This window comes from Atheta coriaria, unplaced genomic scaffold (genome assembly GCF_025399875.1).
Source record: "Atheta coriaria isolate IRGN ID8LTWV9N9 unplaced genomic scaffold, Caltech_Dcor_3.1 hic_scaffold_9_pilon, whole genome shotgun sequence".
Lineage (NCBI taxonomy): Eukaryota > Metazoa > Arthropoda > Insecta > Coleoptera > Staphylinidae > Dalotia > Dalotia coriaria.
In genome coordinates this window covers 9968991-9985167 of record NW_027045451.1, presented here as the reverse complement: position 1 = coordinate 9985167, position 16177 = coordinate 9968991, and the positions used below count along the sequence as shown (strand labels likewise).

General features: G+C 31.1%; 1 protein-coding gene and 2 long non-coding RNA genes across 5 annotated transcripts in view; 1 reads left to right on the top strand and 2 right to left on the bottom strand.

Moving 5' to 3' along the window:
- Window positions 1-587: 587 nt before the first annotated feature.
- Window positions 588-1472, bottom strand: LOC135798980 (uncharacterized). Its single transcript, XR_010549839.1, has 3 exons — window positions 1041-1472; window positions 769-939; window positions 588-705 (listed from the first exon to the last, which is right to left on the bottom strand). It is a non-coding gene; the product is annotated as an uncharacterized lncRNA (long non-coding RNA).
- Window positions 1473-3108: 1636 nt separating this feature from the next.
- LOC135798929 (uncharacterized) lies at window positions 3109-3619 on the bottom strand. Its single transcript, XR_010549812.1, has 2 exons — window positions 3503-3619; window positions 3109-3439 (listed from the first exon to the last, which is right to left on the bottom strand). It is a non-coding gene; the product is annotated as an uncharacterized lncRNA (long non-coding RNA).
- Window positions 3620-15721: 12102 nt separating this feature from the next.
- Window positions 15722-16177, top strand: part of sona (sol narae) — a 55416-nt gene continuing 54960 nt past the window's right edge. For all 3 annotated transcript variants that reach the window (XM_065311498.1, XM_065311495.1, XM_065311496.1), the window contains exon 1: window positions 15722-15847. The gene's annotated coding sequence lies outside the window, so the exon portion shown is untranslated. The remainder of the gene's footprint in view (window positions 15848-16177) is intronic.

Genomic DNA, 16177 nt, shown 5'->3' with positions numbered 1-16177 from the left:
ATCGGTGTCTTTAGCGTTACATTTGATATTACATTTTGTGTAAGTTGTTACACTTGCTTACATTAGTAATATTTGTCGATTTGCGAGCGTTTTCTGGAATCATTGCGGAACCGAACGGCGAACAAAAGCCGATTTGCACGCTCGATAACTAAGCGACCAGCGTGCCATCGGCCATACCGACAATGACGAATCGTCGCTGTAATTAGCGATGTAATTGTGTAAGAAATCGTCGACGGGTTTTGGCGTAGAGTCGCGTAAAGCACGCGATTGCGGACGGATTGTCCAATGCGTGTGCGGACTTGAATTTCATTTTCGTCTGTTTCAGCACCAAATCAAACACAATGGAACAAATTGCACGCGATTTTTTGCAATGCTTGCTAAAATTACCAAAGTTGTTCGAGTAATTAGTTATAGTCTCTAAGTTTAGATAAACATCAAATTTTAAAAGTTACTGCTATTTGAGTAATATTAACACGGTTTTTATAGTGTGTTGGAGATATGTAGGCAACCAAATTCACACAAAATGATTTGCTCAAGTACACAACTCATTTAGTAAAAAAAGTAATTTATATTGCGTTAAATTACCTTATAGGACCAACTAAATATCTACAAATACTTATTTTGTGTTTACAGTTCCTTTTAACGATTCTTTGATTCTCTACGTTCGGTGAAAATTCATTATTAGGTATATATCACTGATTTTCCCTAAAAAAACACACAAAATCAGAAATATATAATGTTAGTATATTGTTTACTGCAAATACTTACTTGTAGATTATGTTTTTCACTAATCTGATTGTAATAACGCAAAATAATTCATTCACACACAGTTGAAACAAACTAAACTTGACTATTTCGATACACTACTTATTTGGAGGTTAGGATTTGTGAAACAGTACCCATAATGCATTGCAAAGCCACGCGCGGGAATTTCAAACTCTAAAACGAAAGAATTGTTTATAAATCAATATTTTCAAGTAAAAATTTGTATATAATAAATAAATAAACTTATATTAACAATTTCAAGGTGTAATTCTAACCTCAAAGCAAAACTATATCAATAAACTAGGTTTTTAACGATGTGTTGTACGTGTGGCTTTTCACAATTAATAAATTATCACCTGGCGTGTGACAAAACATGAAATCGCATGTAAATTTCGACATTTTGTTTGTTTTACAAATCATTTCATTAATCGCAGCTATAATTAATCACCGACCGCTGTGAATTTCCTTCGATTTGGAGATTTTCAAACATTGAGCAGTGATTAGAAGACGTATCGCCGCCTTGAGGACGCACACGATCGCATTCTTGACACGCGGCGAGCGCTAAATCAAAATCAACAGATTCAACAAATCACAAATCACCCACAACCCACACGTTGCGAACACACGCGTCCGAAGGCGAACACACAACACGACATCAGACTCACATCAAACACGCGTCTCTAATGTCTAATTTAATTTACGCTGTGTTAATCACCGCCAAAGGTCGCCGCAACTACTGACAAGCGTAATTTGTTTTTGGAGCTGTGCGCTGTGTTCATCTCGCATCCAGATATGCAAAATTTAATTAAATAATATACGTCGATGCTGATATGGCGACACCTTGAGTTTTATTTCCAATTTATTAATTAGAGAATTGGGTCGACGCAGCGCACATGGTGATGGGAATTATGATTAATTTGAATTATACATTTTTCAAATACTTTTGCAGATTACAGCGTTTAAGGACGTTTGATGAGTGATGTGAAAAGTAAATGTTGTGGTCGTGGTGATCTTGTGGTTTGACATTTCGATGTGTGTACTTGCATTTGTTTTTATTTAAATAATTAACAACTAATTTTTTGTTTTATTTATTACCTAGTTTTATAAGAGGTTTCGAAGCCCCACAGCGGAGATAGAAAAATAGAAGAAAAAAAACAATTAAACACGTTACGTACAACGAGTAAAACGTCGACAAAAAAACGAAAAATCTTATAGCTGGAGATTCCACGTTTCGTATACTTATATATAGTAGGCTTTACTAGCTTTAACTTGCAGCTTCGCTCGCGAATATCTAGTAATTGCTGATTGTGTTATATTAGCTCAATTCAAGTTAGCGCTATAACTTAATAGTAAAAAAATAACTAGATTTGAGTTATGTTCACGTGTCGAACAGCTAAAGATACAATTCGATGCGAATTTATATAAAAGAAATTTGTCCAGTAATGCACACAAATTTTATTGCCTAATTTAATTTTTTATAGTTTACTTTTAGCAACAAAAAGTAGCTTATGTCTTGTTCCAGAGTCTAATTTATATCTGTACCAAAATTTATTAAAATTGGTTGAGTGGTTTAGACGTGAAACGAAAACAAACCGACAAAAAATCGTTCAACTCCGTGTTTTTTCAAGTTTTCCTTTTGCAAATGGTTTAATTCTTTACAAATACAAGGAATTTGTCATACATAAAATGTATTATGCGCTCAATTTATTAAAAATGTTAAACTCGTATCTAAAACGCCGTTTAGCGCACTTGTGACTTAATATTCTATTTTCTTTAACAGATTATATTTAACTACTAGCTTTAACCCGCGGCTTCGCTCGCGAATATCTAAAATAATGAAGTTGCTTCCGTACTCGTCTGTAGTCACAGAAGAAGTAACATTGAAGTAGAATGGCGGGAAGTTTAAAATGGCTGAAAGTATAGTCTATGGAAGTATAGTGTACAGTCTCCATAGTGTAGTCAATTGGATTTGATGTTGACGTAGCTGTCGGTAATACAGTGTGATAATACAGTGTGATGGTACTATAGTACTTAGGTTTGAGCTTCATTGCTGGAATGCTAGATGGCGCTAAAGTAGTCAAATAGCCAGATGCAGAGGTATTATTGGCTAAACAATTTCTTTATTTTATTTAAAAAATAATTTTTTTATTAAATAAAAAGTAGCCTATAACCATTCGGGGACCACTAAGAATATGTGTACAAATTTTCATGATGATCGGTTAAGTAGTTTTTGCGTGAAAGTGTAACAAACATCCGGAATTTCGCATTTATAATATTAGTAGGGTTAAAATCATTAATTGATGCATCTTTTCGCTTGAATTTGTGAATTTTGGTGACGACCGGTTGAAAATTGCAGAGTTTTTGTTTATATTTCTCAAAGAAAATATTACATCATATACTAATGTTTAACATTCAAAAATTTTAGGCATATTTTGCGGACAGGGACAGCCAGAAGAACACCACACCATGGTGCAAGCCCAACCAGCTTTACTTGGCCTACATCTATTGCATCCTATGTTATCTAGTGCTAAATCAGGTCCTTCATCAGGACATTCGTTATGTTCGACACAGCGTAAAGGATTGCACTCCCATACACCTTTTAGGCATATACAAGATTCACAAGAGTCTTTAAAAATATCTTTAGCTCCATTCGTATTACAAGGTGTTCCACGTTCTGAAAAGTAATCATTTAGTATAACAAAATAATTAATTAATTAATTAATTAACTGTTACTTACTTGGATGTTGACCATACACCTGCAAAACAGTGCAAAAAACGAAACATGCGACTAGCAACTTCATTTTCAAAACATATGAAAACTCATGTGACTCACGCGATATTTATTGATTTTTTCATCTACCTACTCAATAATTACGATTACGAAATATAAAGTCATGGTGATAAGAAATTGGCAAGTTCACGTACTTGCGTTGCACCAAAAATCAGAAAATAGTTTTCTTTTCAAATAATATTCTTTTTTTATTGCATGTGCGTATGCTTGGTTGCCTATATTTACTTAGAAATTAACCTCACAAACAACTATCACTTTGCTTCTTCAGTTGGCTCATCGTCTTCATCAATTAATCATCATGTAATGAGGTAAAACTAACACTCGAATTGAATTTTCAGTCAAACGCAACGCAAAAACAACAAAAATTGAAAATTGCGTTTGCATTTACGCCGATAAAGTTCAGCGTATGTTAATTACACATTGCGCTCGTCTCACCGTGGTTTTTAATTGACGAAATGGTTAATGAGCACTTTGCTTCACACATTAGCTCTGCGCAGACTTACCCACCACGCATACCTATGAATAAACTAATAATTTTAAAATCAACGTTATATAACATTTGATGCTTGGATGCAAACACTTGGTATTGAAAGTAATGAATTTTTATTTTGGAGGAAAAGTGCATGTGGATTGCCCAATGTCGACTCACTAGCGAGTAGCAATCGTTTAGTTAGTGTCGGCCGATTGGGGCTTTTCAGACATTCTAAAAACTTAAAAGTTTAACGAGAAACATTTAATTTATGTGCAATTGAATTGATTATTTTTATAGTGGAGTTGCGGCAACATAACCGAAACTTCGATAAAACTTGTTTATAAATACGATAAATGCATAATAATATGTTTAAGTTTATTTTCAATTCGTAATGGGGAACCTTAGTAAAATAAAAATTGTAGGTTTGCAATTGGGTAAATTACTCAATCAATGAGGTCGCAACATTGATGCACCTTTCAAATATTTCAATAATTGTGAATAAATTTTATCATTTTATATTAACAACGAGCGGTTATGAAAATTTGATTGCAAAAGTACATTCAATTTTTTTTTTAAATCTATATATATATAAATGAATTGCTGTTCGTTAGTCTCGCTAAAACTCGAGAACGGCTGAACGGATTTATCTTATCTTGGTCTTGAATTATTCGTGGAGGTCTAGGGAAGGTTTAAAAGGTGAGAAAAATTCGAATAATTGCCGGGAAAATCCTCAAAACAGCTCTTTTCTATAGAATAAAATTTGACATTGAGATTCAATCATAGTTATAGTTAAATAGTTGAATTCGAGATGGCGCGCTGAAGTGCATTATTGACAAAACTTTATATGCATAATTTCTTTAAATTAAAATTGCTAATCTTATTGATAGAATTGACTCTTACTACGAGTATGTCTAGAACAAGAGAGTAAAAACGAATTAGATTTTTATTAAACACTGCCGGAACGAAGTCGCGGGCAACAGCTAGTTTATTATAATATTATCAGAACAGTGTTAAAGTAAACTGTGAGTAAACTGTGAAAAAGATTAAATTAAAAGTTAATAAAGTGTGTGATGCATGCAAATTCACTAATAAACCGTAATTATGACAGCTTAATTCACTTAAAACAGTTATGTAACTATTTGTTAAAGAAAATTTGTTTATATTCATCAACAAAGTATGAAAATTGTTTGTTTGTTTATATTTTTCAGTAGTTTTTTAGTTAAAATTTAATTAATTTTTATTTTTTTGCTCAGCAGAAAGCACGTATAAGAAATAATGAAGAAAATACTCTTAACTACTCTAATTGATAACTAAATCATTCAAAAATAAACACATTTTTAGTGTAAGTGTAAAAAATAAATAAATAATTATTGTTATAAGAAAATTTGAAGTGCTAAGATGTTTATTACCAAATTTGAATGTAATGTTTGGCAATATTGTCGATATTTTTGTTTGCCCTTTATCAAAACATAAATTTAGCAACCAGAAACTTTTGTACTTTCACATCTACCATTTGCCTTCATCATATTCGTCTCGTCCACGATCCCGCTTGCGTTTTCGACATCAACGCCTTTTCGTCTTCTGTCTTCAGCCGAGTCTCGCTTGCAATTGAGTCTATCGTATACTAGCTGGAGTAGAGAAAAAAAAAACGCATTGGTGTTTGCTAATAGCATATTCGAAGAGCACGCTGCGCGGTTAAATAACACCAATAAAATAATAAGCGACATAATTTTGCTACGAAAGCCATCGTGGCATCATGCCATGCCCACATCTTAACATTCTCAAAATATTCAATTTTAAATCTTAAATAACTAAACTAACAACAGGAAAATACATATTCATTATTATTCTTATTATTCATTTGTATAATAAAATAATAATGTTATCAAACACTTTGTTGGGTTGTCTTCAAAGTTCAACCTTTCTTTCCACGCATTTTTATGCACAGTTTAAAGACATTTGTTTCGTAAGTTGTTGAATGAAATAATTAAGTTATGAATATTCATAAAGATGCGTAAACTGAGCGTTTATGCTTTGATTTGACTTAATTTTTGCTGCTGGCTATAGGAGTAGACTGTAGAAGTACAACTATGGTGTGGTCTTTTAGATTTCTTTTGTTTTTTGTTTCATTGTTTCACATTTTTAGTCGTTACCGAATCATTTCTTGGTTTTATTCAATTCTATAACCAGTATTGTACAATAACCCAGCGTTTTCTAAACGTAACGCACTTTTAATGTTATAGTATTAATATTTATATTGAATTATGTCAGAGTATCACATTACTAAATGTTATAAATATTACCATAATGGGTATGATGTTTCTTTTTTAAATTTTTTTTTTTATATTTAGGAATATATATTACTAGCTTTAATCCGCGGCTTCGCTCGCGAATATCAAAAATAATACAGTTGCTTCCGTACGCGTCTGTAGTCACAGAAGAAGTAACAATGAAGTAGAATGGCGGGAAGTTTAAAATGGCTGAAAGTATAGTCTATGGAAGTATAGTGTATAGTCTCCATAGTGTAGTCAATTGGATTTGATGTTGACGTAGCTGTCGGTAATACAGTGTGATAATACAGTGTGATGGTACTATAGTACTTAGGTTTGAGCTTCATTGCTGGAATGCTAGATGGCGTTAAAGTAGTCAAATAGCCAGATGCAGAGGTATTATTGGCTAAACTATTTCTTTATTTTATTTAAAAAATAATCTTTTTATTAAATAAAAAGTAGCCTATAACCATTTGGGGACCACTAAGAATATGTGTACAAATTTTCATGATGATCGGTTAAGTAGTTTTTGCGTGAAAGTGTAACAAACATCAGGACTTTCGCATTTATAATATTAGTAGGGATTATAATATTTAGGACCTAATAGATGCTTTTAAAATAATTGTTGGTTTATTCGTATACGTGTAGTAATTCTAAACACTTTCAAATTATATTTTTATTCCTGCGCTGTTGTTTTTCGAAACTACTCTTATAATAAGAAAAGGGAGTTTTGTATTTCCTGTTACACATTTCCTAAAATAAAAATAAAATTTTAGTGAGTTTAAACGAAGTCGTCATGCTTATTTCTGTATTTGTTACTAAACTCCAGCTATGAACTTTTATTCGAGTACGATAATGAAGTTAAGAAAATGACACTTTTACTAATATGGTTTGCTTGGTTTTTCATAGTCAAACACAAACAATAATTTTATAGAATTTTACAAGTTAGAATGCACTAAATACTATATACTAAACTTTCCTGTTTATTTCCGTAGCCATATTCTCATTTACTTAGATGATTTCTTAATTTCTTAATAACTTTTGTACCAAAAAATTAATTAAAACTCGAGCGCCTGGTCTAGCAATATGCAGTTATGTAGACTTGCGTAATAATATGTCTGCAAAAGACCAAACAATTACCGTAAATGTATGCTTTCAAAAATAATTTCATTTGTTTAATTTCACATGAATTAGAACACCACACTCACTTGACAATATCTCACCCTGTCGAATTCAATTCCAAGAACAATATCAAATTTGCCTATTTTATGCTACTCTAAATAAATACTAGTTCTAAAACTTAAAACATGCATTAACTGTAAATTTTTGTAATATGTTAGGCAATAATACAGAATATATTAAGCTCATGAATAAAAATTTAACTAAAACATAACTAATATAGTATAGAGACGTTGTTAATTTTGTTTTAAAGTAATTATTTACTAATTATTATTTACACCTACAAGTTACGCATTATTTATATAATATAAAATGTTTATTTGGGCTATAATTTAGAATTTATAAAATTTTTAAGTATTTGACATCTTAAACAAATAAAAAATATTTAAAAGCTGTATAAATGGCTACATATTTATGCCAACCATGTTTACACATTAATATTGCATCTCAAAAATCAATTTCTCAATTTTTTAAATTTTAATATCAATTTTTAACAAGAAAATAAAATGAACAAGTTTATTTTCTCTGCGCGTCAAGTAATTATTAAAGTGTTAAAAGTAAGATCGCAAATAAATCATTATTACAACATAATAATTACCTAGTCATTAAGTCACAACATAATAACTAATAACACATATGATTATACTCATAAATTAACATTTCAAACCTTTGAAACAAAAATTTTCACTTTCTTTTCTCTTTACCACACTTTACACTCACAACAATTCATTTGAATTTCATTTCAGTTTTAATTAAACCGATAATAAAATGAGATAAATAATTATATCTTAAATTCTAATAAGATTTATAGATAGCCAAATATCAACATGAATTTTATATGAAGTACCAACACGTGTGCTCTTCTCAAATCAACCGTGAATCAAAAAATAAAAACAAATTTCATCTCAAAAGAAAAGAAGTGAACTTAAAGTGAAAAGCGAAAGTCAACTACAAGTATTCCTTCCTACTTGTTTGTCGATCTTAGGAGTACATGTATGTGTAACTTATTACTTATTCCGAAAAAGAAATAGTTAAATCACTTAAGTGTTCCAATGGGTAAGTTATAATTTCGTGCGGGTTTCGTCACTTTACATCTTGTCCCATGAGCGTATAATTCAAGTAGTGAGCAGAGTCTTCAACACCAAACTACCAAACTACACTTAGATGGAGTTGAGCAAGAGTAAGACGCATTAATGTGCTCATGTGACTACACGTGCGCGACTCAGTTGTTGTTGTTGGCCAGCGAAATGATAAATAGAAAAATTCGGAAGTTGTAATTTGAATTTCACGCCTCTTCACATGCGCGCAACCAGACACACACGAGTGTGTGGAAATAACATACACGTCGAGTGTCGGAGTAGCTACAAAAAGGATTGGATTCAATTTAATCATATGGGTTTATTTTAAATTTGATTAGAATAAAATTGCATGCTTTTACTTTCTTTTTAGTGATGAAATTTAATTAATTTTGAGTTTTTGGGTTCGGGTAACAGATGGCAGCACATGTGCTAAGGATAATGTCATTGAGATACAAGATTAGCAAATGTTGTATTAATTTGTAAATAAAAACAAAATTATTGTAATTTTAGTTTGTTTATGACAATATTTATTGATATAAACAAATGAAATTTATAAAAACAAATTATTTTATGTTTCATAACCTAATTTTTATTCTATAATAAATTCTGTATGACAGTTATAATAATTTCCATATTAAACGTCAATTAAATCACATTATGCAACCAAATATACATTGTAATACTCTTGGACAGGAAATAATTCGATTAAGTGAGCAATTTCCTAATAATTAATCATTTGGAAGGCTTTGTACATTCATATTTGCCATTTTTGTTAATTCGCTTCTTTTTTATTGTACATTTTACCTTAACCCAAATGCAATTAACTATAATTCATTATTCGACTGCGTTTTTTTTTTGGAATTATGAGTAATTTCATTTCAGTGGCCAAAAATATGTCAAGTAACATGCGATTTAATAGAGCACACAATGCAGCAATCAATTAAAAACACATAAAACCCCCGAATTGCAAAACGCGTGCCTAGTTTTATTTAATTCCATGTTTACTTTGGAGCAACAATAAACAATGCGATTCTCGGCGGTGGCGCAATCCGAATTTCCCTCTTCAGCGACAATTTCGTCCGGCGTGTGTGTTACAATACGCATGCGTGACATGTTTCAATTGCAGCCTGCAACCGGCGCAATTATACAATTAAACAATTTGCCTTACAAGTCATAATTATTTCAATTGTTGTACGCGTACACTTTTAATTAAACGCTCTAACACATTCGCTCGTAGTGTACTCGTAGTGAATTAAAATCGTTTAAATTCTAAGTACTTTTAGTAAGAACCGTTTATTTCGCATTGTTCCCGAGGCGATTTGCGCATTTTTTTGCGAAGAGTTTTTCAACATTTTCATGTTTTCTACGAGTATGAAGACTTTGTGAGTTTATGAAGTGTGCAAAGCGTGTAAATTCTGCATAGAATGTTGATGACTTCATGACCCGTCAGTTGCGACATTTTGTTTTTGTGCCGTTCGATGGTTTTGCCACCGTTTTCTCAGGCGGTGCGCAGGCGTGTGGATTGTCGTAAATAATCGAGCCGACTACCGCGCGTCGCTAGATGCAATTTGCAATTAATTTGCATATTAATTATTCAATAAACGACATGCACGATGGTTTTAATTGCTGGCGTCGGAGCGATTTATCGTAGGTAAAGGTAGTGTCATTGACTCAGTTTGCATTGAGATGCTATTTTTTGATTTACGATCGGAGTACTGATTTAATAATTTCTATTTTTTCAAATAGTTTAATTCATTAGGTATATACAAATTGAGTAATGATTAAATGCAGAAAATTGATTTTTCCATAGGTAAATTAAAGTAAATCAATAAGCAGACAATAAGAAATCAATAACAGCTATATTCAGCAACTGTTTAAATCTTTTTTTGTTTATTTTTGATATAAATAAAACAACAATTGTTAAATTTAATACCAAAATAATGTTTAAAATTCATAATATGAAAACGGACCTTAATAACTCATAAAACTCATTTAAATATTGTGATGTTTATTATTCTAGACATATTTTAGCTGATATTCAGCAAATTTCCCAAAACCTCAAAGCAGATTTAAATTTATCAATCATCGGCGTAATCGTCACGCAATAAATAACTCAAAGAAGCCCGCAAATGGCAACAATTTGCGTTTTGCGGTCTACACGAGCAACGCTCAACTTAAGAGCCAGCTGCTTAAAAGCGTCAAGAGTTTGTTTTTGTTTTTATGTAAATACAACATTATTACATCGCTAAACTTTTGCTTAAGTTAATTTTATGAATGTACTGCGTGTTACATCCGTGTTTTAAGCTGACAATGACAAAATGGTTATTGGTGAAAAGATGACTGAAAAAAAAACGTATAAACAAAGAAAGTTTAGAGATTAATAATATTTAATTTATTTAATAGTACAATTACAATACAAAAGCGCTAGAATCCAACGAATAGCTGATTCAGAAAAATTGAAAACTTATCTATTCGATAAGAATCTAAAATAATTAAATATCGTAGGGTAAAAGCGCGAAAAATTGAGATTGTTCAAGTTTTGACGACTTTATTCAATCGCGAATATCTCGTAAACTAAAAGAGATAATTAAGATCCGATTGCAGCGTCTTAGTCTACGGACTATTCTCTATCAGATAGGATAAGTAAATCGGCAATGTGGGAGATGAAATTTTCATTCTTAAGAAAAAATTGCCAAAGGGGGGATGCTTGATACTTTTTTTCGACGATTTTTGATAATTAATATCTCTTAAACTAAAAGAGATAGAAACCAACGAATTGCTGATTATGAAAGATTAGAAAATTCTCTATCAGATAAAAATATAAAATAATTATATTTCCTAGAGTAAAAGGTCGAAAAGCGGGACTAAAAGTGCTAAAAAGTGACATTTTTCAATTTTTGGCCATTTTATTTTATCGCGAATATCTCGTAAACTAAAAGAGATATTTAGGATCTGATCGCAGCGTCTTAATCTACGGACCATTCTCTATAAGATAGGATAGTTAAAAACCAAATCTGAGAGATAAAATTTTCATTCTTAAGAAAAAATTGTCAAAGGGGGGGTGCTTGATACTTTTTTTCGACGATTTTTGATAATTAATATCTCTTAAACTAAAAGTGATAGAAACCAACGAATTGCTGATTATTAAAGATTAGAAAATTCTCTATCAGATGAAAATATAAAATAATTATATATCCAGTAGTGAAAGGTCGAAAAACGCGACTAAAAGTGCTAAAAAGTGACATTTTTCAATTTTTGGCCATTTTATTCAATCGCGAATATTTCGTAAACTAAAAGAGATAATTAAGATCTGATCGCAGCATCTTAATCTACGGACTTGTCCCTATAAGAAAAGATAGTTAAAACAGAAATCTGAGAGATGAAATTTTCATTCTTAAGAAAAAATTGCCAAAGGGGGGGTGCTTGATACTTTTTTTCGACGATTTTCAAAAATTAATATCTCTTAAACTAAACGATATAGCAACAAACGAATTGCTGATTATGAAAGATTAGAAAATTCTCTATCAAATGAAAATTTAAAATAATTATATATCCAGTAGTAAAAGGTCGAAAAACGCGACTAAAAGTGCTAAAAAGTGACATTTTTCAATTTTTGGCCATTTTATTCAATCGCGAATATTTCGTAAACTAAAAGAGATAATTAAGATCTGATCGCAGCATCTTAATCTACGGACTTGTGTCTATAAGATAAGATAGTTAAAATAGAAATCTGAGAGGTAAAATTTTCTTTCTTAAGAAATAATTGCCAAAGGGGGGGTGCTTGATACTTTTTTTCGACGATTTGCAAACATTAATATCTCTTAAACTGAATGAGATAGCAACCATTGAATTGCTGATTATGAAAGAGTGAAAAATTCTCTATAAGCTTGTAATATAAAATAATTAAATATCGTACGATAAAAAGGCACAAAATGTGATTTAGAGTGCTAAAAATTGAAATTTTTTATACTTTGACGATTTTTTTTATTACAATTTTTTCTTTTCTCGTTGTTCACAAGAGAAAGAGAAAAAAGTGTATGAATCCGTGAGCATAAAATCGCGATTTTGTTCTTACTTCATTAACAATTCAGCGTTTAGGTTGCACTTAAGTGCTTTTCAATTAAGACTGATTAACCGAATCGCCAAATCAATACCGAAAATGGCAATACAGGAAGTTATCTTGGATAGTTTTAAAGGTTTATGAGTCTTGAAATAATTAAGTTGTCTTCAAACCAAAAGCAAAAAAAATATCCATAGGAATAAGCATTTGTAATGGCAATTATTAAGGTGTTGATTATTTTATTGTATTCAAGCATTTATTTAATTATTACGAGTGTATTTATTTAATTGCAAATCTTATTTAATCTACTCGACAAAAGATACAATATGTTAATAATTACAAAAGTTTAAATCTGCATGTAATAATCACATTACTTGCAAAATTCTTTGACCCATAACACAATCATTAATTTAAGCAATTAAAATTTTACTACTACTAGAATTAATTAATCTTAAGATGTTAGTACTGTTTGTTATTACGAATTTTTTGTTTTATTACCTAAAGTACTTTACAACTTCATAGAATATTTCGTACGCAAATTATAAGTACTTCCAGCAAAACCTCGATGAGTTTATCTCTTTACATGAACCCACAGACCTCATAATTCATAGTAATTCATCAAAACACTGTAGTAAAATAAACACGCATCTAAACAAATAACAATTTCTTACTTCTCATAGAAAACCAACGACGCAATTGTATTCTGATTCATTCATGGCGGATAGGAAAACCCGCGCGATTGAATTTTATTCACATCGAATGCTCAAAGTATTGTGAATAATATGTACGAATAAACACTTGCTAGTTTGTAGAATTGTTTTTGTGTTTGGCTGAAAATAAGTGTGAAATATTCCAATCACGTTTTGAATCACGTCACTTGTCAAACAAACATTGGCTCTAGGAATCAATGCACTTTTGATTAGTATGTTTACAAACAAACGCGAATAATAAAGCCGAATACGGAATATCAATTGAGATAAATGCATAGAATCTATGTTTTGAATAAAATAGAAATTAATAGTAATAACTGTGGAACTAATTTTGACGTCACAACAAATTTATGGGTAATTTGTTGACAATGGTATTGGGTGGCATAGTGAACAATAAAAATTCTTAAATGCTTTTTGTTCATTTTTTTGAAGTTTATGGGAGTTTTTATTGAAATGTTTTGATTTTGGTGAATTGATGAAAAGATAAGGGGTATTAAAGTCGTCAAACTGTGAAAAAAGTCATAAAATTGAAAGAATGGGACGATCAACAGATCTATAAAATAATTAATTATGATATCATATGACTTATATTATTATAGAAATGAATGGATGAATCATAATATAAAAATGAATCGCAAGATCTGTTGGTAAGCGCATAACTCATCAATGCTTAGACTAATTTGGCAAATTCTTTTTTAAAATGTTCGTTTAAGTCCAAGGATGGTTTTTACGGCGAGAAAAATTAGAATAATTGCCGGGAAAACCCCAAAGACAGCCTTTTCTATAGGATAAAAGTTGGCATTGAGATTTTATTGTAGTTATAGTTAAATAGTTGAATCCGAGATGGCGCGCTGAAGGGCATTATTATCAATTCTTTATATAATTAATTACTTTAAAATTAAATTACGAATCTTATTGATATAATTGACACATACTATGTCTAGAACAAGAGAATAAAAACAAATTACATTTTTATTAAACACTACCTGGACGAAGTCGCTGGCAAAAAATCGTTTGATGAATCATTTTATCATTTTTCTCCTTTATAATTTTTTTCAATAAGAATCATGGAGATATTGCATAAAAATATATTGATTTATTGAAATCTTGAAAATGTTAAAGAGGGATTAGCTATGAGTGTACCGACTGACTGAGTATTAACAATAGTGGCATAGGTTAGTATTATCATAACAATATGCGAGTTGGCGCAAGTTCACAACAAAATTGCGGCCGCTGTCATTATTTTCGCAAACAGGTGCGATATGTGAATCGCACGAGGAAAAAAATAACAAAATTAATGCGTGAGTCATCATTTGAATAATGCAATTTTTTATTGATCGGCTGAGTACATGCCATAAACGTACAATAAATTTCACATGTTTTCAAAATGTTATGAATAGACAAATTTAAATTTGAATATAATTCGAGTAATAAATTAAAATACGTTTAGATATAAAAATAATTTTATTTTTAAAGTTTACATGTATTTTAATAACAATTATATTAAAATTAGTCATGAACCGGATAGTTATTTGACCGAAAATCAAAAAAAGTTTGCTTTTGACTTTTATTTAGAGTTGATTTTAATTCTGTTATAATCCTTTGAGATTTTGAAAAAATTGACCAAAAGCTTCACAATCTGACAGAAAAAGAGTTGTTTAATAGATATAGTAAAAATTAACTTGGATATTGTCTCAAAAACAGCTTCAAAAGCGTTTCAAAGTTGACAAATTTTTGGAAATTTAAAAAAATGTGTTTAAGAAAACACCTTGTATCTAAAATATCTTTACACAAATTTTAGTGGTAATCTAACGTTATTATAGAAAAATAGTTGCTTAATCCATTTCAGTAATTATCTAGCTATAAAAAAGCTTAGAAAATGCTTAAATTTTGAGTCAAAGTGCATGAATTTTTGGAAATCGGGAAATTTAATGAAAGTTAAATTTTTCATATTTTGCTTTGTAAATTTAAATTAATAAATAAAATTAGCCATGTTTTGCCTATTTTAACAACTGTAACATGTAAAACAAATTTTTAAGTAAAATAAAAATAGGTAAATAACACACACTCAATTAAAACTAAAAATAGAATATTATCGAAAAACTTTTACTTAAATTTGTTTCAATTGTAATATCAATTAATACCATATTAAGCAAAGAATAAAATCTATTTTTATTGTCCGCATTATTCTATAAGTGTATGCATGTGTGCGTGCTGAGTTTGAGATTGTAAGACATTGATACCTACGTAATCGGCCCGCGAACGCGAATGATATTCGTGCGCGGCGGGCGCGATTTTCCTTTCACTCACTTTCCCTCTCTTCGAGGCGCGCAAGAACCGCCGATTGAGCAAGAGGTGCGCGCGCATTGCGCTCGCGCTTACTTCTTCAGTCGCGCAGGTAACGCTCAGGTAACGCCGTCGACTTTACGCGCACACGACGTCAGTCCGGTTCGCGACGCTTCGCTAAGAGCACCGCGGGCGCACGACGCACAACTTCAAATCACACTTCTGCAAACTCAACGTTAGTATTTTCAACACTTTCAACACACAACCAGCAAGTGGATTAATCACACACTTTACTTAACTTAAGTCAACTTTACTTAACTTAAGTAAAATATCAAAAAAATTAAAAATTTTGAATTAAAATTAAATTTAAATAAATTTAAAGCAGTTTGTAGAACTTGAACATTGCACCGAGTAAGTTCAGAGCGGTTACGAAGTCGAGTTGGCGGCGCGAACTTTCTTCTCGTCAAGTTGGTAACTCCGGTGAAGTGATCACTTCGCCTCGCGAGCGCGAGACAAGTCGAATTCTTCGTTAGTCCGTTGATTAGTTAGTTTCTCGTTTCGAGCG